This window comes from Narcine bancroftii, chromosome 1 (assembly GCF_036971445.1).
Source record: "Narcine bancroftii isolate sNarBan1 chromosome 1, sNarBan1.hap1, whole genome shotgun sequence".
Taxonomy (NCBI): domain Eukaryota; kingdom Metazoa; phylum Chordata; class Chondrichthyes; order Torpediniformes; family Narcinidae; genus Narcine; species Narcine bancroftii.
The window spans coordinates 150609059-150635281 of NC_091469.1; the positions used below are offsets into that span (position 1 = coordinate 150609059).

General features: G+C 40.8%; 1 long non-coding RNA gene across 2 annotated transcripts in view; it reads left to right on the forward strand.

The window, feature by feature from the left end:
- LOC138765073 (uncharacterized) overlaps nucleotides 1-26223 on the forward strand; it is an 80736-nt gene that overhangs the window by 10213 nt on the left and 44300 nt on the right. For both annotated transcript variants that reach the window (XR_011358456.1, XR_011358461.1), the window contains one exon: nucleotides 21101-21428. This is a non-coding gene — a long non-coding RNA (uncharacterized lncRNA). The remainder of the gene's footprint in view (nucleotides 1-21100; nucleotides 21429-26223) is intronic.

A 26223-nucleotide genomic window follows, 5' to 3' on the forward strand; every position in this document is an offset into this window, starting at 1 on the left:
GTTTCCGCAGTCTCTGCAACGAGAAGGTTTCCTGTTTAATCCATTGGCAAACCCAAGCCCTCAGATCCGAACTTCCAATACTATCATGTAGTTTTCAGAGCCCAAAACACCCTCTCAAATTCTGGACCGGATGCTTCGCTCCCACGAGCCAGCCTGTGGGCGTTCTTCAGCCACTGAGCACCTCACTGATCTACTGCAGTGGTCGTCTTCCCTGTAGGTTCGTCTTCCCGGGGTGGAGGAGGGGGGGTGTTCTCCCACTCAGGTGCCATGCACTGGTCCGCTGATCACCTAGAGTCCACAACTCCTCGTGGTCACCTTGGGAAGGACTTCTGCCATCTTAAGCAGGGCCTCTGTGGTTTCAAAAGGACACTCTTGGGCCCCTTTAATAGTCTGTATGAAACCTGTACGAGGCCATTGGCATCCACAATGGGCAGCAGGACAATATGGAGAAATGCTTGGTCTCTGCTCCCTGCCCTCCTGGATCCGCAACAGTTTTGGAAGGTCCGCCCTCTTAGATATAGATCACAGGAATGGTTTCTGTAGAAGAGGGAAAAGTTTAAAGGAAATATGTGGGGCATGTCTTTAACACAAGGAGTGGTAGGGGTCTGGAACAGGTTTCCAAGGGGAGTGATGGGTGGACACAGACACGATGGTATTTAACAGGCTTCCAGACAGACACGTGGTTATGCAGGGAAAAGAGGCATCATAAGGATTAGGTGCAACCACTGGGACATCCCACTGGGTGCCTTCCGCCAGCGATCACAGTCACCTCATCCTACAGAGCTGGAGTGAAATTAAATCATCCTCCATCCTGAGGAGCTGCCAAATCCTGACTTTGGGTGCTGTTTGTGTGGAGCTAGCATGCTTGTTCTGTGACTGTACAAGTTTTCCCAGGGTGCTCCAGTTTCCTCCTTCCCATGTCTCAAAGACGTACCAGTACTCAAGTCAATTGGTTACCTTAAATTACCCCTCACATATGTCGCTGGTGAGAGATCAGGACACATGGTGAATGAAATTGTTACTTAGAAATGATGAGTTCATTGTCATATACACGTGTACAATGCAGATTCTCTGAAATTCTTACTGGCAGCAGTCTCACATTAGCTACACCAAGAACAATAGTTTAAGCTGTGGTGATATGTAATTACACCACTAGGTCACCAGGGGTCATCCCGGTGACCTCGTAGCTAAAGCAGTCCAGAGCTACAGCCTTGCCTTCTGGGTTCATCTTGCAGACGACCTCTTAGTGTACACATTAATTTATTAAAATTCCTAAATCCCTTTGTTGCTCTGCACTCCTCAATTGTCTACCATTCAATGTATATGACCTATTTAGATTTGCCTTTCCAAAATGCAACACTTCACACTTATCCGTATTAAATTCCATCAGCCATTTCTCAGCCCACACCTCCAGCCTTCCTAAATCACCTTTTAATCTACGGTAATCTACCTCACTGTCCACAACACCACCAATCTTTGTATCATCCGCAAACTTACTTATCCAATTTACCACCCCTTCTTCCAGATCGTTAATATATACAACAAACAATAGTGGACATAGGACCGATCCCTGAGGAACTTCACTCGTCACCGGCTTCCAATTTGACAAATAATTTTCTCCCACTACTCTCCGACACCTCCCATCTCACCATTTCTGAATCCATTTCACTACCTCCTTATTTATACCTAATGCCTCCACTTTTTTTCCTAACCTCCTGTGGGGAACTTTATCAAATGCTTTACTAAAGTCTAAATAGACAACATCCAGAGCCTTCCCTTCATCAATCTTTTTTGTAACCCCCTCGAAAAACTCTATAAAGTTTGTTAAGCATGATCTACCCCTGACAAAACCATGCTGACTACTACCTATCAATCCCTGTTCTTCCAAATATTTGTAAATGCCATCCCTCAGAACACTTTCCATCAACTTACCCAACACAGACGTCAGACTTACAGGTCTATAATTTCCAGGCTTACATTTGGACCATTTCTTAAACAGCGGAACAACACGAGCCACTCTCCAATCCTCTGGCACTACCCCCGTGACCAGTGACATCCTAAATATCTCTGTTAATGGCTCCACTCTCTGTACACTAGTTTCCCTGAGTGTCCTTGGGAATACTTTGTCCGGACCCGGAGATTTGTCCACCTTTATCTTTTTTTTTATATAAACACAGCCATCACTACCTCCTCGGTTATCCTTAAATGATTTACACAGCAGCATTGCATAAAACACTGCATTAACAGTGCCACCTGTACGCTAACTGTGCTACGTGTTAAACCCTTCAATCCGTGGACAAGTGTATGTGAGCCATGCTTAGGCAGATTGTGAATGATGGTAAGAGGACAAAGACAGCAAGCTCTGTCCACACCCTTGGAATTCAGATTTCGATTTTCCTCTGATTCAGAATTAATGTTGACAAAAATGAAAAGTGGCTGGAATTGGATAGTTCAGATTTTCCTTAAATTTATTCCTCTGATGTGAATAGAAGTATTGAACTAGAGAACACTTCAGCAAAAAAAAGCAGGCCCTTCAGCCCATCTAGTCTGCAGCAAACTATTATTCTTCCCAGTCCCATTGATTTGTGCCATATCCCACCATACCCTTTCTTCCCATGTTCCTGTCCAAATTTCTCTTGTGTTGAAATCGAGCCTATGTTCACCACTTCTGCAGGCTGCTCGTTCCACACTCCCGCCACATTCTGAATGTCACTGGTAAGACCAGCATGAACAGTCCATCTCTAACTTCTCTATGAACTCCATGGTCCTCTGGGCCCATTCAGAGGGCAGATAAGAATCAACCATGGGTAGGTCTTATGGACTTCAGTAAGGCCTTTGAAAAGGTTCCACATAAATGATTAGTTAAGAAGGTATAAGCATTAGGTATTAATGTTGAAGTAGTGAAATGAATTCAACAATGGTTGGGTGGAAGATACCAGAGAGAAGTGGAAAATTGTGTGCAGTTTTAGTCGCCGAATTATAGGAAGGATACAAACAGAATAGAGAGAGTGCAGAGGAGATTTACTAGAACATTGCCAGGGCTTCAGGGTTTGAGTTACAGGGAATGGTTGAGCAGACTGGGACTTTATTCGCTGGTGCGTAGAAGGTTGAGGGGTGATTTGATAGAGGTTTACAAAATTGTGAGGGGATATGCAGTGTAAATGCAAGCAGGCTTTATAATGGCGACAGATAGAGTAAATGTGGACAGGCTTTTTTCCATGGAGAGTGGGGGAGATTTAAACAGGAGAACATGGATTGTGATTGAAGGGGGGAGAAAGTTCAGGGGAAATGCTAACTAGGGGGAATTTCTTCACGCAGAGGATGGTGGGGATATGGAATGAACTTCTGGCTGATGTGGTAGATGCCAGGTGAATTTCAATATTTAAGGAATAGTTGGGCAGGTATATGGACAAGTGAGATGTGGAAGATTATGGTCTGGGTGCAGGTCAATGGGACTTGGTGGGAGAAGGTGTTCGGCATGGACTAGAAGGGCTGAACTGGCCTTTTTCTGTGCTGTAATTGTTACATGCAGGTCACTTGATGGAAAAAATTAGCAATCCAGATGAGTTCATACATTAGACTTTTCCCACTGAAGTTAGAAAAGATAAAAACTAGAGGACACAGGTTAAGAGTGAAAGGGGGAAAGTTTAAAGGGAAGGTTTTGTGATCTTTATACTGAAATGGTGGGAGTGTGGAACAGCCTGCCAACTGAATTTGTAAATGCAAGCTCATTTGCGAGATTTAAGAAACATTTGGACAGGAACATGGGAGAGGTACGGAAGGATCTGGTCTGGGTGCCAGACAGTAGGGTCAGGTAAAGGGCTGAAGGGCCCGTTTGTGAGCTGTAGTGTTCTATGGTTCTAAGAGGTCAGTAGTGGCCTCCTTTATCATTACTAGTTGCTTTTGTTTCTCAAATTTAAATGCTGCAGCTGTCATGCTGGGAATTGAGATGCCTTGATTGTGGGGCAAGGCCCAAGAACCTAACGACAATGTTGCCAAGAACCCAGTTCGGTCCTCAGACTTCAGGCTGAAAGTCCCAAAGAAAGCAGATGAATGTTGGAAACAAAAGTTTGGAATAAGTAGGTAATGGTCAGAGATTCTACCACATGAGGGTTAACGATGGTGGATCACATTTGGAATGACTGCTCTAAAACTCCTTGCCTACTGCCCACCACTACAGGCCCAACCTGTCCAACTCCCCGGGCCATGCTGTACCTCCTGAGTGCAGTGATGTCAAAAAACAAAGGCCAAGCAAACCCCCTGCCTAAACTTAGCAGACTAAAAATAACACCAGCTACAGTCAGAGATAGTGGGCTAGTGTATAAAATTAACTCCTTGCTCCCTGAATTTTAATATTGATTGCTCAAGGCTGCTCGAACCACCTCCTCCACCCAGAACATGGCCATGGTTATTGGGATGGGTATGGGGAAGAGCAGATCTAACAGCACCAACCTCCCCCCCCCCTCCACCCCATGCTCTCAGCGCCCACAACAAGTGGCTTCAGCTGTTGGAGGAAGAGGTATTATAAACCGTGCAGTTGGCCGAATCTGCAGTGAGGTTACCTCTTGAGAGGACTTTGTCTATTTTAGGAGCTGTGGCCCTTTGGTCACAGAGGCTGTGACTGGACAGTTGAGGCTGATGACAGCATGACATGAAGGGACTGTACTGGAATTAGGTGCATATTCCATCATAAAGGATTATACACCGGCTGAACCCTGAAGAGGAAACAACACGAGTTACAGAGCTGATCCAAGATTTCCCCCCCCCTCCCCCTTCTTGGAAGCAATTGGTCATCTGTTCCTTCGCATCTGCTTTGTCATTCAATTAACAAAAAATGTTGGCTGAATTTTGACCCCAGGAGCACCTTCTTGTTCTTACTCCAAAACATTAGATTCCCTTCATATCAAAAATGAACCTCCACTCGAGGCCCCCCCCGATACATTTTAAATGGTGGAAAACCCACACAGACTGGGGGAAGAAGGGTCAAACTCCTTACTGAGTGCGGGATTGGAACCCCAGTCTCGATCACTGGCACAGAGGGTGTCGTGCTAACTTTGCCTGTTACTGTGCTACACGTCTAAATGTAAATTTATTTAAATTCTAAGGATTTATGATACAAGGGCATTAGAAATAGGAGCAGGAGACACCAGCCTGCTACACTGTTTAACATGATTATGGCTACTTTGGCAATTGAGCCATCTACACATCTGTCGCCCTTAGTTCCCCTATTATGCAAAAGTCTCTTCGTGTTTTAAATACATTTAATGAGGCATCCTCTGCTGCTTCCCTGGGTTAAGAATTTCATAAATTCACCACTTTCTCGTGCTTTTTTACTTTCTCTTTTTGACAAATCTGTCTCATCTTCCAAGGTTCTCTCCTCTTGCTCTCCCTGTCCTTTCTGGACCATTCCAGTCCTCAACTCTATTCAGCTAGCCCTTAAACAACTCCCACGCGTCATTTGTGGGTTCAACATGTGAGTGGTGGTCAAAGAACAGCTCCAAAATATGCTGAAATATCCTCAAAGGACACTAGTAATTTAGTTAAGCAGGAATTGCCCTTTCTAAATCAAATGATTTCCAACCCAATGTCTTGCTTTCATCCTTAATGATAGCTTCAAGCATTTTCCCCATGGATGTTAAACCAACTGGCCATTAGCTACTTGCCTTTTATGTACCTCTTTTCTTAAAAAAATAAACAGTGGTGTTACATTTGCTGTCATCCAATCTCCCCAGATTCTAGAAAACTTGGGTAAATTACATAGAACATTACAGCACAGGCCCTTCAGCCCACAATGTTGTGCTTACCAATATACACCTACTCCACAACAATCTAATTTAGCCCGACTGCCCACCTAGAACCCGTTAGGTTTTCCTCACATCTATGTGCCTGTCGAAGAGTTTTTTGACAGCCTCCACCACCACCTCCTGCAGTGCATTCCAGGCACTATACTTTGCAAAAGTTGTACTTCTGACATCTCTCCTGAACTCTTTCTCCTACCCCCCCCCCCGCCCCCAGTTTAAACACATGTCCTCTGGTATTAACTATTGTCAATTCAGGACAAGGTGCTGGCTGTCCATCTCATGATTTTAATCGCCTCTATTAGATTACCACAAATGCATCTACAGTACTATAACTTATGACATTTCTTTCAGGTCCCTGGGATGCATTTCATCAGACCCAAGAACCTTCAGGTCCACTAATTTGCTCAACACTACCCCTCTAGTGAGAGGGGACGTACGGAGATCCTCGCATCCCTTCACCTCCTTAACATCAATCTTTGACACTTTACCCAGGTCTTCATTAGGAAGTCATTCTAATCAACCTTTCCTGCACCTGTTTTTTCCAGATTAATGACATCCTTCCCACAGTGGGGCCACCAGAACTGCTCCAAGCCTGATCTAACCAATGTCTTGTATAGTTGTAAGTGGCTGGTTGATGGTCAGTGAGGACTCAATGGACTAAAGGGCCCGTTTCTATGTTGAATTTGGATTGGCACAGTTGGCATAGTGGTTAGCGCAACACCTTTACAGCACCACCGATTGGGTCCAGGGTTTAAATCCTGACTGTCTGTAAGGAGTTTCTAAGTTCTACCCGTGTCTGCATGGGTTTTCCCTGGGGGCTCAGGTTTCTGCCCACCATTCGAAATGAACCAGGAGTATAGGTTAAATGGGTATAAATTGGACAGCACGAGCTCATGGGCCAAAATGGTCTGCTACCGTGCTGCATGTCTAAATTTAAATTAAAAATAAAATTTCTGCATTACTATGAATGCAAGAACAAGTTTGTAGGATTTAAGTAGTCACATGTCTGCACATGGTTTGTAAATTAAAAAATGGTCTTTATTTACAAGGGGAATTCACAACAGGAAACACCCTCACACAAAACTGACAGTGTAGCCATTAGCGCACTGCTGCAGTGCCAGTGATTGGGACTTGGGTTCAAATCCCACACTGTCTGTAAGGAGTTTGTATGTTCTGTGTGGGTGTGGTAAACCACTGCTATGGTACAATTGGCTGGACACTCGTCCAGAGATCAATCTTACCCATAGACCTTTGCATGCTCCCTATTCCACTCTGCCTTGATCAGTCAATGAGGTTGGCGGCGGTTTCAGTCTATAGTTAATAAAAGCCTGTCAGTTTCATGACTTGTCCTTCTGTGATTATTGATGGTGCATTAGTGGGTTTTCCCCCATGAGTTCCAGTTTCCTCCCACTGCTCAAAACTTATCCAGGGTATAGATTACTTCGATATAAATTGGGCAGCATGGACCCATGGGCATAAATGCCCTGTATGCTTAAATTTAAAATTTAAAAATGTAAAAGATAATTTAAATTTAACTACACACAAATCATACACTGGTTAATCACACTTCTATATAAAATCGTAATCGATTGTAAACATGAGGGTTAAACAGTACACTCCACTCCTCTCAATTGCAGGCACGGCACACTCATTAACTAAAAAGGTACAAATCTAATTACAATCTACACTGGGGAGGGTCATGCCACAAACAACCCTACCCTGTGCCAGCATACAGTTCAAAACTGGTTCTCCAGCATCACCTATGGACCACAACCTGGATCAGACCCCCTCACAATTGGCCACCCAGCCACACAATGTGAAGAGGAGCTCAGGGATTGTCTTAAGGCCAAAAGAGCATGATTTACTCCACGTGGTGGGCTTTATGCCACAGCTGGCTAGAGGAGCCAATCCCGGTGCACCCACATGACCTAGGAGAACCATTTATGTGGCAGCCTCACCTGCAATGACATGGGGAAATTTCTTTTCACCTGCCTCTTGCCTGGCTGCTCACATGATCCTCTAGGAGCAAACATATGGACATTCCTTTGTACAGACCAGTTTCCTGTCTAGCCTGTTAGATGATTCTTCGGATAACAATACCCCAATATTAATTTCTCCTTTGCAAAATTTCAGGGACCTATGTTTACCTTTTCTACTCTTTTCCACTTTATATTTGTCACAAGATATAGGAACAGAAGTAGGCAATCTGCCCACAAAGTCTGCTCCACTACTTTTAGGAGTTGATCCATCCTCTCACTCCACCACACTGCCTGGCCTTCTTCCCATAACTCTTGATAGCCTGACTAATCAAATACCGGTAAACCTCTGCACTCAACAACCTCACTTTCTTCAGCCGCCTATAGCAACAAGTTCCATAGACTCATGAGCCTCTGGGCTAAAGAACTTTTCCCTTATCTGTTTTAAATTGATTCTCATTTATCCTGAAGTTTGGTGCCTTCTTGTCCTAACATGCAGGCTTTAAGATGGGTGAGACACATAGGCTTTAAGATGAAGTGGGTGAAGGAAACTGGGGGTGACAGATGACTCATGACACGCTTGTCGAGGTACCTCAGAAATTTCCTTTTTTAGAGGAGTGCTTTCTTCTGCGTTAGAACCCTTTTCGTGGGTCAGTCGAAGTAGTCTCTCATTCCTATACAAGCAAAAGGAGGAAATCTGATATTCTGTCTATAACCACACAATGAGGCCAGATGGGTTTCTGATTCCCACAAGGGAGGTCAAAAAGGTGTTTGCTCTTGGGCTGCTTCCTTAAAATGGCCTCTTGAACAAAATGTGCAGTCTTTTCAAGAAGCTGGTCACGTGGTCTCTGCCCCTGGCTTTCTCAGGACTTCTCCCCTTCACTCTGGAAATGTACTAACTTTTTGGAATATGCGGTCTTCAAAATCTGCTGCTCATTCACAGAAACTTTCTCAAACTTGTAGGCTTTTGCTAAACCTATTCTCTTAAAGGGACCATCCCACACAAATAAAATGATCTAAAAATGGGAGAACTTAACACCTTCCACTATCAAATAAAATTGAGCTCCAAGAGCAAAATTTTAACTGCAAACCATTATGTTTGAAATAATACATGACATACAGGGAAATAAACATTTCAGTAACACAGCAAATAACCTCTTGAAAGGCAAATCAACAAAAATATTTTCAGAACTCTCTGTACCACCCAACCATTCCCAAAAATCTCCCAATGGTTATAGGAATGGGGAACTCAGAAATTGTCTGAACTAGACAGGTGCCAACTTGCCTTGACCAACTACATGGAGGAAAGTCACAGTAGCATGGCCAAGTTCACTCTTCGCCAAATTAACAGCAAGGCCAGCCTTTGAAAGTTTGTCAAATAGATTTTCTTGGGCCAATTCACATATTTCCTGCAAATGATTTTTTAATATCAAAACAATCAAGCAATTTCAACTGGACATCCTTACTAACCCATTGTTCCTTCAACCACCCCAAAAGTCCTCTAATTTGCCATACAAACCCCAATTCAAACTCAATGACTCTCACACTGTAAACAAAACTAATGGACACCCTCATTCCAGTCCTTCCCATGCTCCACCCAATAGGCCCTCATCCTGGGTTTGAGAGTCAAATGGAACCTCTACAAGGACCCTTGAGATTCTGGAGGATATTCAGATGTTTGTTCCCACTCCACAAGCTAACTGCTGAACAATCTTGACATTAAATTGCTCCCTGATCGGGTTGAATCTCTTTAAAGAGAGAAAGTGGGCAACTTTCCAAGAGTTATTGACACAGTCATAAGTTTAATATCTCCAAGTGTCACTTAATATGAGCACAAGCGAGAACAGGCCAGATAGGTATTTAAATCGGTCTTCGTTTCCTCAGTGACTGGCTGGACTATCACTTAAAGAACAACAGAAGATAACTATAAAGGTGATAAGAGGAGAGAAGATGAGGTCTGAAGGGAAGTCAGCCAAGAATATAAAGGAGGATTGTAAAAATTTCTTTAGGTACATGAAGAGGAAAAAAATTAAGATCAAAGTTGGGCTTGTAATGATTATAATATTTTGGGGAATTTGGTAAGATTTAGAGTAGGTTACCTACATTCACACATTTTAAAACAGATCTTATTTGAAAGATTGAAGAAATATTGAAGATCTCTGGTGAATGTAAACATATTTCACAAGTAGGTGTTAATTGAACTGACGTCATAAAATGAATGACCATTGTTTGGAACTGATGCCGGGATGACAAGTATCCTTTCTGCAAAGTGCTCACAGAAAGGTCTCACCTGGGTTTTGTTTATCTAACAAAAACTTGAGAAGGAAGAACCCCTGTTGTTTGCTGGAGAAGGTGGTGGGGTTTTGCAAGTCACATGCTTTTCAGTTGGGGGAAGAGAGAGAGAGAGAGAGAGAGAGAGAGAGAGAGAGAGAGAGAGAGAGAGAGAGAGAGAGAGAGAGAGAGAGAGAGAGAGAGAGAGAGAGAGAGAGAGAGAGAGAGAGAGAGAGAGAGAGAGAGAGAGAGAGTTTCATCAGCGAGACATTGAGGTGACTAAGGTCTTGAATTTCCAGTTGTGGGAATCCTGGAACAACAAATCTCTCTGCAAACCCTACAAGAACCTTCCTGAGCAGTAAACATTTACCTTTCGAGCATCAAATCCTGGTGAATTTTGTACATCTTAAATTCTGTGCACAGTATAAGAATTGCTTGCATCCAGAGAACTTGGAAGAAGTAGTGAGATTGAACTGTGAACCAAAGAACTTTAATTTACACACACATTACAAACACGTGCATTTCGAATTAGAAGGGGGTTAATTTGGGTTAGTTAAGTATAGAGTTAAGTTAAAGTTTGATTCTATTTTCATGTTTAAAGTTGATTAAAAATAACTTTTGTTTTGAAAACTGCTTATCTTGGTGAATGTCTATTGCTGCTGGGTTTTGGGGTCCTTTGGGCTCATAGCAGGCCCTTGAGGACAAACCGGTGAAATTATTATGGGGAACAAGGAAATAGCAGACAAGTTGAACAGGTTCTTTGAATCGGTCTTCACTAGGGAAGACACAAACAATCTCCCAGATGAACAGAGAACCTAGGGTAACAGAGGAATTGAAGGAAATTTACAATAGGCAGAAAATGGTGTTGTGTAGATGGATGGAACTAACAGCTGATAAATCCCCAGAGCCTGATGGTCTGCATCCCAGGATATTTAAGCAGATGGCTCTAGAAATAGTGATTGGATTGGTAATCGTTTTCCAATGTTCTATAGATTCAGGATCAGTTCCTGTCATTTGGAGGGTAGCTAACATTGTCCCACTTTTTAAGAAAGGGGTGGGGGGTGAAGAGATAAAACAGGGAATTATAGATCAGTTAGCTGATGTCAGTGGTGGGGAAGATGCTGGAGTCAATTATAGAAGATGAAATAGCAGCTCATTTAGATCGCAGTAACAGGGTTGGTCTGAGTCAGCATGGATTTACAAAGTGAAAATCATGATTGAATAATAATCTGGAATTTTGAGGATGCAGTTATGAAAATGGACAAGGGAGAGCCAGTGGATGTTGTGTACCTGAACTTACAAGAAATCTTTGACAAGATCCCACATAGGAGATTGGTGCTTATTATATTTTTTATAGTTCCAGAGCATAACTTAAAGTTGCAACATGACTTCTCTACTCTTATACACAATCCCCCCCTATTAATGAAGCCCAGAATCCCATCAGCTTTTTTTTAAATTTATTTTTCACACCATGAACCATATTAACCAAAATACACACAAACATTTCCCTCTTAAATACACAGTGTCATTTTCTCCCCTTTTCCCCCTCCCTTCCCTCCTTCCTTTCCACCCCCCCTCCCTACCCAACGTTCAACATATACATTACAATAAACCCATTAAACAATGGCATCACACAATGAAAAGAAACAAGAAAATTGTGTCATCTACTTTTACACACTGGGTCGGTTCATTTTGTCTTCTTCTCATTCTATCATTTGAGGGGTAGAGGTCCGCGGTAGGACTTCTCTGTTGTGTTCCATGTACGGTTCCAAAATTTGTTCAAATAATGTGACTTTATTTTTTAAATTATATGTTATTTTTTCCAATGCAATACATTTATTCATTTCTGTGTACCATTGCTGTACTCTCAGGCTATCTTCTGATTTCCAGGTTGACATTATACTTTTTTTTGCTACAGCTAAGGCTATCATAATAAATCTTTTTTGAGCTTCATCCAGTTTGAGGCCTAATTCTTTACTTCTTATATTACTTAGAAGAAAGATCTCTGGATTTTTTGGTATGTTGCTTTTTGTGATTTTATTTAATACCTGATTTATATCTTCCCAAAACATTTCCACTTTCTCACATGCCCAACTTGCATGTACTGTTGTTCCCGTTTCCTTCTTGCAGCTATAACATCTGTCTCATACTGTTGGGTCCCATTTATTTCACTTTTGGGGCATGATATATAGCCTGTGTAACCAATTATATTGTATCATGCGTAACCTCATGTTTATTATATTTTTATAGTTCCAGACCATAACTTTTCCCACATTTCATTTTTTATCTTTATGTTTAAATCTTTTTCCCCACTTTTGTTTGGGTTTACAGCTTATTTCATTGTTCTCTTTCTCTTGCAGCTTGATGTACATGTTTTTTACAAATCTTTTTATTATCGTTGTTTCTGTAATCACATATTCAAAGCTGCTTCCTTCTGGTAACCTCAGCCTGCTGCCCAATTTGTCCTTGAAGTAGGTTTACAGTTGATGGTATGCAAACATTGTACCGTGAGTTATTCCATATTTGTACTTCATTTGTTCACATGTTAATAAATTATTTCCCAAAATACAATTTTCTAATCTTTTGATCCCTTTTCTCTCCCATTCTCTAAAGGAAAGGTTACCTATTGTGAAAGGGATTAGTTGATTTTGCATTAATAATAATGTGAAAAAGTTTTGGGATGATCTAAACCAGGTGTTAAATAAAATCACAAAAAATAACATACCAAAAAATCCAGAGATCTTTCTTCTAAGTAATACAAGAAGTAAAGAACTTGGACTAGATTTGGATGGAGCACAAAAATAATTTATTATGATAGCCTTAGCTGTAGCAAAAAAATGTATAATGTCAACTTGGAAATTAGAAGATAGCCTGAGAATACAGCAATAGTACTTAGAAATTAATAAATGTATTCCATTGGAAAAAAATAACATACAGTTTAAGAAATAACATCACAGTATTCAAACAAATTTGGGAACCATACATGGAACACAATAGAGAAGTCCTACCGCGGACCTCCACCCCCTAAAATGACAGAAGGAGAAGATGGCAAAATGAACTGAGCCAGTATGTAAAAGTAGATGACACCAATTTCTTGTTTATTTTTATTGTGTGATGACATTGTTTAATGGGGTATCATATATGTTGAATGTTGAGTGGGTGGGGAAGGGGGGGTGAAGGAGAGAAGGGAGGAGGAAAAAGGGGAGAAAATGGGACTGTGTATATTCAAGAGGGAAATGTTTGTGTGTATTTTGGTTAGCATGGTTGATAGTGTGAAAAATAAAAAAATTTAAAAAAATTTGGTAGTTGGTAATATGTTTTTTGCTTTCTACGTGAATCTTCTTCTAAATGTTGAGCAGATGGTGCAGTTCTGGTGAACTTCTATGTTGCACCAGTTTTTCACTCCTCTTATAAAGTATATCTTCTGGTACCTTCTCCCCTATTTTATCTAGCTCTATCTTGGTCCATTCTGGTTTTTCCCTTGTTTGACAAAAATCTGATAGATGCCTTAATTGAGCTGCTCTATAATAATTTTTAAAGTTTGGTAGCTGCAAACCACCTCGTTTGTACCATTCTGTTAATTTATCTAGCGTTATCCTCAGTTTCTCCCCCTTTCCATAAGAATTTCTTTATTATTCTCTTTAGTTCATTTAAGAATTTCTCTGTTGAGGGAATTGGTAACGATTGGAATAAGTATTGTATCCTTGGGAAGACATTCATTTTAATGCAATTTACCCTCCCATCAATGTTTGTGGCAATTTTTTCCAATGTTCTAAGTCATCCTGTAACTTCTTCATTAATGGCTGATAATTTAATTTGTATAGGTGACCTTAATTATTATCTAATACCTAGGTATCAGATTGCTTGTGTTTGCCATTTAAATGGTGATTCTTTCTTAAACTTGGTATAATCCACATTATTCATTGGCATCAATTCATTTTTATTTGTGTTGATCTTGTACCCTGATATTTCTCTATATTCCTTCAATTTCTTGTGTATTTCTTTTATTGATATTTCTGGTTCTGTTAAGTATACTATGATGTCATCTGCAAATAAACTGAATTTATACTCCTCCTCCTTTATTTTTAATCCCTATATTTTATTTTCTGTTCTTATCAGTTCTGCCAATGACTCTGTGAACAGTGAGGGCGATAGTGGACATCCCTGTTTAGTTGACCTACTTAATTTAAATTGGTTTGATATATATCCATTTACTGTCACCTTCGCCAATGGTCCCTTATATAATGCTTTAATCCAATTAATATATTTTTCTGGTAGGTTGAACCTCTGTAATACTTTGAATAAATAATTCCATTCTACCCTGTCAAAGGCTTTCTCTGCATCTAAAGCAACCACCACTGTTGGCGTCTTATTTCCTTGTACTGCATGGATTAAGTTAATGAACTTACAGACATTGTCCGTTGTTCATCTTTTCTTAATAAATCCAGTTTGATCTAGTTTTGCTATTTTTGATACACAGTCGGCCAATCTGTTTGCTAATAATTTCACTATTATCTTATAATCTGAGTTAAGTAGAGATATTGTTCTACATGATGCTGGCGTTAGTGGATCCTTCCCCATCTTTGGTATTACTGTAATTATTGCTGTCTTACATGAATCTGGCAAGTTTTGTGTTTCTTCTATCTGGTTCATTACTTCCAGGAGAGGAGGAATTAATAACTCTTTAAATGTTTTATAGAATTCTATTGGAGTCCATCCTCTCCAGGCGTTTTATTGTTCGGCAGCTTTTTTTAATATATCCTGTATTTCCTCTATTTCAAATGGTTTTATCAATTTGTTTTGTTCCTCTTCTTGCAATTTTGGTAGTTCAATTTTAGCTAAAAACTCATCTATTTTGTCTTCTTTCCCTTCATTCTCAGTTTGGTATAATTGTTCTTAGAATTCCTTAAAAGTTTTCATTAATCTCTGTTGGGTTATATGTAATTTCTTTGTCCTTTTTCCATGATGCCAATACAGTTCTTTTAGCTTGTTCGGTTTTAAGTTGCTAGGCTAATATTTTGAATTTTTTCTCCTAGCTCGTAATACTTCTGCTTTATTTTCATTATGTTCTTCTCCACCTTATACATTTGTAATGTTACGTATTTTATTTTTTTGTCCGCCAATTCTCTTCTTTTTGTGGTATCTTCCCTTGTTGCTATTTCTTTTTCTGTACTTACTATTTCCCTTTCCAACTTTTCTATTTCCCGATTGTAGTCCTTTTTCATCTTAGTTACATAACTTATTATCTGCCCTCTAATGAAGGCTTTCATTGCATCCCATAATATAAATTTATCTTTCACTGATTCAGTATTTATTTCAAAGTACATTTTAATTTGGCGTTCTCCAAATTCCTGTCTTTTACGTAGCATGGAGTTTAATCTCCATCTATATGTTCTTGGTGGGATGTCCTCCAGTTCTATTGCTAATAACAGAGGTGAGTGATCCGATAACAATCTAGATACCAGGGGTGACTGATCCGATAACAATCTAGCTTTATATTCAGTTTTCCTAACTCTCCCTTGGATATGGGCTGACAACAGGAACAGATCTATCCTTGAGTATGTTTTATGTCTACTCGAATAATATGAATATTCCTTCTCCCTTAGGTGCTGCCTCCTCCACATATCCAAAAGTTGCATTTCCTGCATTGATTTAATCATAAATTTGGCCACTTTATCCTTTTTGCTAGTCTTTTGTCCTGTTTTATCCAACTTTGGGTCCAAATTAAGGTTAAAATCCCCTCCTATCAATGTATTCCCCTGCGTATCTACAATCTTCAAAAAAAATCTTGCATAAACTTTTGATCCTCTTTAGATGCATATATATTGACCAAATTCCATAATTCTGAATATATCTGACACTTTATCATTACATACCTCCCTGCTGGATCTATTATTTTCTCCTCTATTTTGATTGGTACATTTTTATTGATTAATATAGCTACACCTCTGGCTTTTGAGTTATATGATGCTGCCGTTATGTGCCCTACCCAGTCTCTCCTTCATTTCTTGTGTTCCATTTCAGTTAGATGCATTTCCTGCATGAATGCTATATCTATTTTTTCTTTTTTCAGTAAATTTAATAGCCTCTTCCTTTTGATTTGGTTATGTATTCCATTAATATTTATAGTCATATAGTTGAACATGGCCATCTCATACTCTGTTTACACCTCATTTCCGCTTCTCACCACCACCTTTCCCCTTCTCCCCATTTTCATCTCAGTTTTTCCTTTTTGAACTCAATGTATGACAACACTTCTAAAACGTAAAATAATTCAACTCCCACATCTAAAATTCCCTCAACCCCAAGTATCCCCCCCCCCCTCTGAGTTGACCCTTGTCGGGCAACCACAACTCTCCTCTCCATTCGGATTGCGAACCCGCTCACAAGCATCAACTGATTTCGCAGAGACTGTTATTCTCTCCCACCCAAAGCCCTCCAGAAAAGACTTTTATCTTCACATTTAACAAAGCTCACCCTCTTCTTTTTCCCCTCTCCTTATTTTCCTCTCACTTACTTCCTTTTTCTTTCCTTCTTTAATTCTTACTTATACATTATTTTTACATCTTTATATGTAGTTTGTCATCGTTCTTTGTCCTTGTTACATCTCTTCATCTCTTTCTGTCCTGCAGGCATTCTGCAAATTCTCGTGCTTTCTCTGGAACAGAGAACAGTCGGTTTTGCTCCCCCGGGATAACTATTTTAAGCACAGCTGGATATCTTAACATAAATTTATAGCCTTTTTTCCATAGGATCAATTTTGCTGTGTTAAACTCCATCTTCTTTAGGAGCTCAAAACATGTCTGGGTAAAAAAAATATTTTTTGACCCTTGTATTTCAATGGTTTTTTTTGTTTTCTAATTTTATTCCTTGCCTTCTCCAATATATTTTCTCTTGTCGTGTATCTCAGAAATTCTACTAAAATGGATCTTGGTTTTTGTTGTGACTGTGGTTTCGGGGCTAGTGTTCTGTGTGCTCTTTCTATTTCCATTCCTTCCTGTATTTCTGTCATTTCCAGGACCTTTGGGATCCATTCTTTTATAAATTCTTTCATATTTTTGCTTTCTTCATCTTCCTTTAGGCCCACTATCTTTATATTGTTTCTCCTATTATAATTTTCCAATATATCAATTTTCTGAGATAACAACTCTTGTGTCTCTTCAACTTTTTTGTCACTTTCTTCCAATTTTCTTCTTAAGTCATTCACTTCCATTTCTACAGCCATTTCTAGTTCTTCCACATTTTCTAATCTTTTCCCTCTTTCTGTCATGACCAGCTCTATTCTACTCCCTTCTTCTGTACTTTTAATTTTTATTTTCATTTCACTAGATTGTAATGTCAACCATTCTTTTAATGCTTTCATTTGTTCTTGAAATTTTTTTTATCTATATGCTGTCCATCTATTTTACATTCTATTCCTCTGTGCAGAGCTTGGTCTTCTTCTTCCTCTTCTTCTGTGTCTGCACCTGTGTTTGTGTCTTCTACTTCTCTTCCTTGTATCTGTGCCTCTTCTAACTTTCTTGTTGAGCTGCTTGCCTCAGTTTGTTGGGTGTTTTTTTGCATAGCTTCTTGCTGTTGGTCCTCTTCTTTTGGGCTAGTTATCTATTGGGCTTCCTGTTGCTGTTTTCCTTTATCACTCCCTTTCCTGTTGCTTCCCTCTTCTTCCAGCTGAGAGCCCTGCTGTCGGGCATCTCTCAGCTGGTCGTGCTGTGCAAGTTCACTTCACAGCTGGGCCCCCTTCCCGTCGATGTTTTCCTTTTCCTTGATGTGTGCAGTTGCGCACTTCTGTTTGGCTCAGAGAGCCATTTTTGCAGTCCCGCGGTCGGGAGGTTGCCACTAACCTCAGGGAGCGGGCTCCTCTCTCCACGGCAGCTCCCTGCCTCTTCATGTAGGTAAGGCCTTCTCCTTTCTCTTCCGGCGCCTTTTCATTTTTTCCCCCCATTGTCTTTGCTTTTTCCTTCTTGGGTGCCATTTTCTTTCTTTTCTCCACGCCTTTCTCTTTTATTTGTTGTGTTTAGTGTTTTTTTTGAACTTTGCATTTTCTTCACTTTATTTCTTCTTTTCTGGAGAGGGCTGGTATTCTCCTACTGGCCACTAGTCCATTACATGACTCCTCCTTGAACAACTACCTTGAGGGATGTATGGACATGAACTCCAAGATCCCTCTGTTCATCCACACTTAGTTAACTGACTGTTAACCCTGCACTCAGCTTTTCAATTTGTCCTGCCAAAATGCATCACCTCACTTGTCCAGATTGAACTCTATTTGCCATTTTTCTGCCTAACACGGCATTCTGTCTCTGTCCTCTTGCAACCTCTGACAACCTTTAGCTCCATCTACAATTCCTCCAATCTTCGTATAATCCGCAAACTAACTCACTCAATTTTCTGTATCTTCATCCAGATCATTTATAAAAATCACAAAGATCAAGGGACCGAGAACTGATCCCTGTCACCCTCCACTAGTCACTGCCCACCATGCAGAGTACCTCCCTTCCACCACTACTCTGTCTTCTGCCTGCAAGAAGAATTTTTTATCTAGACAGCCAAGGTTCAATTGATCCTATGCCTCGTGATCTTCTGGATGAATCTCTCATGGCGGACCTTATCAAACACCTTAATGAAATCCACATCAATTTCCTTCATCACTTCACTTCCTCAAATAAGTTAATTAGGCTCGTGAGGCATAACCTTCCCTTTACACTGACTATTCTTGAGTAAATTGTACCTATCCAAATGTTGGTAGATCCTATCCTTAAGAATCCTTTCCAATAGTTTACACATCAGTGACATGAGACTCACCAGTCTATGATTTCCAGGATTTGACTTTTTTAAAAAAAAACAAAGGGACTGCATTTGCCATTTTCCAATCCTCAGGCACCTCCCCCGTAGTCAAAGAGGATTCAAAGACCATAGCTAATGCTCCTGCAATTTCTTTCACAGCAACCTAGGTTATATTTCATCTTGCCCTGGGGACCTATCATTCTTGATGTTATTTAGAAGATCTAACACTTCCTCTTCCATAATCATCATTGTCCAACACATAGTCCTGCTCTATTTCCACTTCATCCCTGATCAAGGTCCTTTTCTCTTGCAAATACTAATGCAAAGTATTCATTCAAGACCTCCCCTACCTTCTCCAGTTCTAGGCATACATTGTCCCTCATCTTTCAGTGGCCCTACCTTCACTTTCATCATTTTTTTTTAATATACAAAAAAAATACACATAGAACACCTTGGGGTTAGCCTTATTCATTCCTGCCAAGGCCTTTTCATGCCTCCTTCGAGCTCTCCTAATTTCCTTCTTAAGCTCCTTCCTGGCTTCTGTACATTTCTCATGAGCCCTATCCATTCTCCACTTCCTATATCTAACATAGGCTTGGTTCTTCCTCTCTACAAGTCGCCTTACCTGTATCGTCATCCACAGTTCCTTTTTCCTACCATTTTTTCCTTGTCCTCTTGGGACAAACCGGTCCTGGACACAGCTCAATTTGTCCCTCAACTTCCTCCACATTACTTCTGTGGTCTTCTCCCTTGAAGATCTCTTTCCAAATTAATATTCCCTAATTCCTGTCTAATCCTTTCATCCTATTTAGCCAGAGTTTGCCTTTTTCTATAGCTATCCTGAAGCTAAAGGGGTTGTGATCACTTTCACCAAAGTGCTCCCCCACCAAGAGGTCGACCACTTTTCTCCTCTCCTCTCATCAGCCTGTCCACATACTGCATCAAGAATCCTTCTTGAACACACCCAACAAATTCAGCCCCATCCATCCTCTTTGCAGTCATGAGGTCCCAGCCAATAGGAGGGAAGTTAAAATCATCCATGACTACAATCCTGTATTTCCTGCACAATTCCAAAATCTGCCTTCTTATTCATTCTTCAGTGTCCAGGAAACTATTTGGGGACCTATAGATTACTCCCAGCACAGCGATTGCTCCCTTCCTATTTCTTTCTTCCACCCATACTGACTCAGTGGACTCGCCTAACTCAAGGTCATCCTCCTGTACAGCTGTGATACTATCCTTAAGCAATAAGGCCACTCCCCCTCTCTCCTTTCTCCCCTCCTTTTACTTTTTAAAATAAACAGCTATGCACTGGTACCTGCATTATTCAATCCGGTCCTTCCTCCAGCCAGGTTTTAGTTATAGTTGCAACAGAGTTCCATGTATTGATCCAAGCTCAGTTTATCCCATTATTCCTTATACTCCTAGCATTGAAATAGACACATTTCAACCTTTCTGACTGGTTGCATTTATGATTTGCCCTCTTCCCGACTTTCCTCAACATAGGACTCTAGCATCCTGCTTTTGTCCTACTACCCTAGTCTCTTCATTCACAAGCTGATTCCCACCCCCTTCCAAATTAGATTAAACCCTTCCAAACAGATCTAGCAAATCCTTCTGTCTGGATATTTGACTACTTCCAGTTCAGGTGTAGCCCATCCTTTTTGAGAGGTCTGTCTTTGCCCAGAAGCAATCTCAATGATCTAGGGATCTGAAGCCCTGGCCCAATTCTTCAGCCAAGCATTAATCATCTATTAACTTTCTATTAGTACCCTGTCTAGCACATGGCACAGGCAACAATCTTGAGATCACCACCCTTGAGGTCTTGTCTTTAAACTTCCTACCCAACTTCTTAAATTCCCCCTTGAGGACCTCATCTCTACTCCTATCTATGTCAATGGTCCTCACGTGGACCACAACATCTGGCTGCTCTCATTCCCCTTCCAGAATGCTGTGGAGTCGATCATTCCGAGACATCCTTGACCCTGGCTCCTGGGAGGCAACAAACCAACCAGGAGTCTCGATACATTCCAAAAATTCCTGTCTGCCCTACTAACCAACAAGTCCCCCATTACTAAGGCTCTCCTTTTCTCAGCCCTTCCTTTCTGAGCCAAGGTGCCAGCCCCGGTGCTGGAGATTTAACTGCCTCAACTTGTCCCTGGTAGATCCTCCTCACCAACAATATCCAAAACAGCACACTTAATGTCATAGGAACATCCACAGGGGTACTCTGCATTATTCACAGCTTCCTGTTTCCTTCCCCGACAGTCACCCAGCTCTCTGTGCTCGGTCCATTGGAGATGACTACCTCCCTGCAACTCTTCTCAACGACTGCTTCAGCCTGCTTAATAACTCACAGTTCATCCAGCTCCAGTCACCAAACTCAGTCAGTAAGTAGCTGGAGATGAATGCACTTTCTGCAGGCATGGTTGTCTGGGACAAGTATACCTTCCCAGATCTCTCACTCTGGAACAATTCACAGCACTAGCTGACACCATGAACTTCGTATGAAAACTCCCATGATGAGACTTACCTTCTGGGATTCAAGCAGCAACTCTCCTCAGTCACTGCTCGACAAAGGAGCTGAGAGACGAAGGTACAACATTAACGTTCCTCCTTTTAGGTAGTGTTAAGTGCATGAACACAACTACTGTGCAGCTCTGGACAATTTTCTCCATTCCTCACACCTGCAGCCAATAATCCAATCACTGCCTTAAAACCTAACACTAATAAATCACTTAAATATTTAATCCTAAATGGTAACCAACTGAAAAACAAAGTAAGCTGCCCTTTTTAAATCCGCTGCCTGACCAACCTTAGTCTCAATACATCTAAATAAGTAAATAAACAGATCTTTAAAACTCTGCTAGTCCTAGCCCTCCCCACATACAAATAAATAAACGTGTAACCCTCGCTGTTCCTAGCCTCTACGTGTCTAAATAAATAAATAAATCAAACCACTGTTACAGTTTTTCCAGCGACTCTCCTGGCTCCTCATAACAAGGGTGGGGGGGAGTTGAGTATAGGAGCAGGGAGGTCCTTCTGCAGTTGTACAGGGCCCCGGTGAGACCCCACCTGGAGTATTGTGTGCAGTTCAGGCCTCCAGGTTTGAGGAAGAACATTCTTGCTATTGAGAGAGTGGAGCATAGGTTCCCGAGGTTAATTCTTGGGATGGCAAAACTGTCATATGTTGAAAAATCGGAGTGACCAGGCTTGTATAAACTGGAATTTAGAAGGATGAGCGGGGATCTGATCAAAACATATAAGATTATTAAGGGAATGGACACGCTAGATGCAGGAAACATGTTCCCGATATTGGGGGAAGTCCAGAACCAGAGGCCACAGTTTAAGAATAAGGGTAGGCCATTTAGAATGGAGTTGAGGAAAAACTTTTTCACCCAGGGAGTTGTGGACCTGTGGAATGCTCTGCCTCAGAAGGTAGTGGAGGCCAATTCTCTGGAAGCTTTCAAGAAAGAGTTAGATAGAGCTCTTAAAGATAGTGGAGTCAAGGGATGTGGGGAGAAGGCAGGAACGGGATACTGATTATTGATGATCAGCAATAATCACAGTGAGTGGCAGTGCTGGCTTCAAGGACTGAATGGCCTACTCCTGTACCTATTGTCTATTGACCTAGAAGGTGAATTGGACCATTCAGACCTTCAAATTCATCCTTCAATCATGGCTGATTTACAATCATTTTAAACCACATTCTCCTGTTTTCTCCCTTTTACCCTTGATTCCCTTTCTGATCAAGAATGTATCTACCTCTATCTTAAAGATCCCCAATGACTTGACCTCCACAGCTGTCCACGACAATGAATTCCACAAATTAACCTTCTGGGTCAAGAAATTCCTCCTCACCTCTTTTCTAAAGCAACGTTTTTGCATTCTGAGGGTGTGCCCTCTTGTCCCCAACTCCCCCACTATAGGAAACATCCTCTCCACATCCACTCTATCTAGTCCTTTCAGTATTCGATAGCTTTCAATGAGATTTCCACCCCCCCCACCCCACCCCCCCGATTTTCCTAAACTCCAGCAAGTTCAGCCCAATATGATGATAATTTCATTCCAGGCATCATTCCCCCCCGGACCCTCTCCAATGCCAACACATTCTTCCTTAGGTAAGGAGCCCCAAACGTCTTACAGTACTCCAAGGGCAGTCGGACCAAGGTATTATCTCTGCTACAACCACGCAGCTGAAGGGCTTGCATCTTGTAAAAGGAAAGAGAAAGGACAAATGGGCCATATGTCATTCAATGGCAGCATGTTGACTGAATCCTGCACACCACCAAATGTTTCCATTACAAGATAATCTGTGGAGCTTTGCCTTTATGAGTGTCTCCAGCAATGAAAATCCAGAGTCCAGGTGTTGACAGCAGTCAACGCACCACCATAGCCTCTGCATTAAAACAATGAAAGCCGAACCTTGAATTTTCCATCAGCCTTCGAAGCGATGGTCCATTTTGCTCAGTGTCGTTCAGATGCAGTGTATGCTTTTCTCCTCAGCTGTCTGATTTATAGAGAAATGGTTCATCACATCTGGTGAACAAAGGTAAACAAACGTTGTCACCAAACACAGTTTAACCTTGTTAAATGGAAGACTGCACCTGTCTTCACTGTGCATTCACTACGCATGTCCACAAGTTGTGAGTTTCAGGATTTTATACTGTGCAGCGTAGAAGAAAGATTGAGGTATTCATAATGATTCCCTGGAGCATCAGAGAATGAAGGGAGATTCGATAGAGGGATACAAAATGATGAGGGGTGTAGGTAGGGTGAATTCCAGCAGGCTTTTTCCACTGAGGATGGGTGAGACAAGAACTCGAGGAGTGGAACACGAAAGTCCGCAGACACTGCGACTGTAGTTAAAAACACAGAAATGCTGGAGGAAGTCAAAAGGTCGTACAGCGTCCTTAGCAGGTAAAGATATATAACCGATGCTTTGGGCCTGAGCCGCAAGTGTGAAATGTGACAGAGTATATAATGTTACAAGATCAAACCAGCAACCACAAAGAATGCAGATCACACAGGGGTAAAGATGAACAATTACTTTATTAACAAAAATTCACCTTCAAACTTTAATTAAAAAATTCCCCCCTTTTATAACAATCCCCACTGGTTACTATGCAAATCTCTATAACAGTGTAAAACTAATAAATTCCCCAGCCTAAATATAACATATGTTATACATAAGTTATATTTCCAACCAGCTCACAGAAAAACTTAGACACAAAACAAAGACAAAACACACAAGACTCACAAAACTTCGATCTCAACCAAAGCAAAGATCATAAACAAAATTCAGTTTGTTTGGTAAACTGAAGCCAAAAGATCTTTGAGCGAGAGAGAGAGAGAGAGAGAGAGAGAGAGAGAGAGAGAGAGAGAGAGAGAGAGAGAGAGAGAGAGAGAGAGAGAGAGAGAGAGGACAAAATTCAAAGTTGTCTTGGGTTGCTTGCAGAGAGAGGAACCATTGGCTTGGTCCATATCCTTCTGGAATCCTTTTTGAAATCCCAACATTCTAAACTGTCCTCCAGACCATGAGTCATGCTTTGGGCCTCCTTCCACTCCACAGCATGGTCCAAGTCCAGAAAATTTTAGATAATTTTCTGCACATGCTCAGTCTGTCTCCCACTCTCTCACCAGTCACCTTCACCTTGCCTCTCTAAGGAAAATTGTCACTTTTTTTAAACATAAAACCACACAACACATAGGCCAATACACAACACAGAACTCTGTAACACCTCCCCTGCTAAAAAAAAATTGGTCCACAAGAACAAATTTTTAACAATTAATGGAAGTATTACACAAATAAAATAAAATAAACAGCCCATTTTGTTTTACAATAAGTATCTGATTAGATTCATATTGACAATCTACTATTACATTATCCATCCCCTTTAGTGTAATAATTAAATCATACTCTTGTAATAGTAAGCTCCAATTCAATAACCATCTGTTCTTATTTTTCATTTTAGACAGAAAAACTAATGGATTATTATCAGTATATATTATTAACAGTTTTTGAGCAGTACAAATATACACATCAACATGTTGTAACGCAAAAACAAGCACTAATAACTCCTTCTCAATGGTTGAATAATTTTGTTGATGGTCATTAAACTTTTTTGAGAAGTATGAAATAGGATCTTCTACATCATCACCATCCTTCTTCTGTAACAGTACAGCACCAACCGTTTCGTCTCTGGTGTCCACGGCTAAAGAGAATGGCTTTTCAAAGTTAGGGGACAAAAGTACAGGCTGATGGCATAAAATGGCCTTTAACTTCAGAAACGCTTCCTGTCATGCATCTGACCAGATAAATTTTTCTTTCTTTCCAAGTAGTTTTGTTAACGGGAGTGCAATTTCTGCAAAGTTTTTACAAAATCGACAATAGTAGCCAATCATACCTAGAAATCTCTGAAGAGCTTTCTTATTACCCGGGATTGGGAATACAGTGATATCCAATACTTTCACTCTAACCAGAGCCACCTGTCCCTGTCCTATCACATTACCCCGATAAATTACAGTGGCATGTCCAAACTCACTCTTGTGCAAATTCACTGTGAGGTGTGCTTCCACCAGTCTCTGAAATAACTGCTCTAATTCAAACATGTTCTTCCCACGTATCTGTATTAACTACTAAATCATCGATATAGGCTCCTGTGTGCTCTAAACCCTGAATTACTGCATTAATTATTCTCTGAAATGTGCCAGGTGCATTTTTCATCCCGAAAGGCATAACATTATACTCATACAATCCTGAAGGTGTAATAAATGCAGAAATCTCCCTGCCTCTCTCTGTCAAAGAAGAACACCAGTATCCTTTTAAGAGATCAATCTGTTATAAGATCAAACCAGCAACCAATAAATTCTGCAGCCTAAATATAACATATGCAATTAAAGTCTGTTATATTCCCAACCAGCCCACAGAAAAACTTAAACACAAAACACACAAGACTCACAAAACTTCGATCTCAATTGAAGTAAAGATCATAAACAAAATTCATTTTGTTTGGTAAACTGAAGCCAAAAGATCTTTGAGAGAAAGAGAGAGAGAGAGAGAGCACAAAATTCGAAGTTGTCTTGTGTTGCTACAGAGAGAGGAACCACTGGCTTGGTCCAGATCCTTCTGGCTGCCTCTGGAATGTTCATCCCTTTTTGAAAATCCAACATTCTAAACTGTCCTCAAGACCATGACTCATGCTCTGGGCCTTCTTCCACTCCACAGCACCACCCACATAGGCCAAAACACAACACTGAACTCTCTAACAATGGGTATGTTTTTGGGAGATAAATTGGGGAAAGTTTGTTAGTGTAGGTCACATACAAACACTTTAAAACAGATCTTATTTATAATACTAGAGCTCTGCTCATGCTAGACGTATCAGGGT